Source organism: Ceratina calcarata, unplaced genomic scaffold (assembly GCF_001652005.2).
Source record: "Ceratina calcarata isolate Rehan_Ccalc_2016 unplaced genomic scaffold, ASM165200v1 scaffold472.2, whole genome shotgun sequence".
Lineage (NCBI taxonomy): Eukaryota > Metazoa > Arthropoda > Insecta > Hymenoptera > Apidae > Ceratina > Ceratina calcarata.
The window spans coordinates 3873-5101 of NW_017171349.1; the positions used below are offsets into that span (position 1 = coordinate 3873).

At 42.2% G+C, this 1229-nt stretch overlaps 1 long non-coding RNA gene across 1 annotated transcript in view; it reads right to left on the minus strand.

Moving 5' to 3' along the window:
• The window catches only part of LOC108627511 (uncharacterized), a 4825-nt gene extending 3826 nt beyond the window's left edge, over positions 1 to 999 (minus strand). Inside the window, exon 1 of the long non-coding RNA XR_001916723.2 lies at positions 177 to 999. This is a non-coding gene — a long non-coding RNA (uncharacterized LOC108627511). The remainder of the gene's footprint in view (positions 1 to 176) is intronic.
• Between the last annotated feature and the right edge of the window lie 230 nt (positions 1000 to 1229).

Sequence of the window (1229 nt, forward strand, 5' to 3'; positions counted from 1 at the left end):
TTTTAGACAAATTTCTTTACACTTTTATTCTTTCACAATGCAGTCATTTTGACTGCTTTGGGCAATATAGGTATATACTAAGTTTCAGTCTTTCTAGTGTTAATATTGTAGATTATTCTCCAAGTTTCCACTTTACATTCAGCATCTGTTCTACATTTTCCATAAAATCTACTTACTGTTTCGAGCTGGCGATGGTAGAAAATTGCAGCAATTTTCTGAACGACTGATGGAACCACTTCGGATCGTTTCTTTCTATTCCGAACTGCTTTTGACGAGTCTCGTGCGAGTTGAAGATCGCAGCTCGCCAAATCATATTGAAACCGAGTGTGAGTACTCTTTCGACGAGAGGTAGATTCGAATCATTGGAATGGGTGTTCGAACGCTTTGTGAACAAGGAAAATCACAAGTACAAAGAGCCGTCATCAATTAGACCTCTTCCCTTTCAGCTCCCCTTCCCCGGCAACCAAGTATTCACTCAATGAAACCACATCAACCATTAAAAATCCACTAGTCCACCGTCTCACAGTTGCTAAATTTATTTAATAATCGATTTGCATTTTTATTCGAAAACATCCTTCAAATTTTTCTACCCTTCACTCTGTCCGACAAATACTGACTATTTCTACTTGCATCCCTTCAGTCCACAAGAATAATTCAACAAAACACTATAAATGAGGTATAGAACTTTCAACACTTTTCAATTTTTTATGAGGCATCCACAATCGTCAAAGGGACTGGAAAACTATTCTTCCCGCAGGTTTCTTCACCAGTTACAATGGAACTTTAAAACGAAGTGCCACTTGTTTTCTAGGTTTTTATGGAATCTCTTGAGAGTCTTGAAAGTTTCACGAGTTCTTGCTTGATTCACAGTTGGGAGAGTTGGCTGCTGAACGGCGAGACGTGTTCCCCTCGTGGTCGCTCGCGCTTTTTTTCTCGCGGAGGACGCGGAGTGACGCGACGTAACTCGGGCAAGTGTCGCGCGCAGACTAAAGACTCGACGTCGCGGGTTTCTAGCACGCGTTGCGCAGGGCTCCCCACGCCTACAGCCCTGAGAGGCCGGAAACACGCAACCCTTCGACGAATAGACGTGTTTCAACCTGTGCGAGACGCATTGCCGCCGAAAGCTAATTCCATAAATGATATTCATGAAGGCGCGTTTTCAAATATTAAGATACATCAGTAAATTGTAGCGACGTTCGATCGTAAATTCTGTCGTTGAGAAATTCATA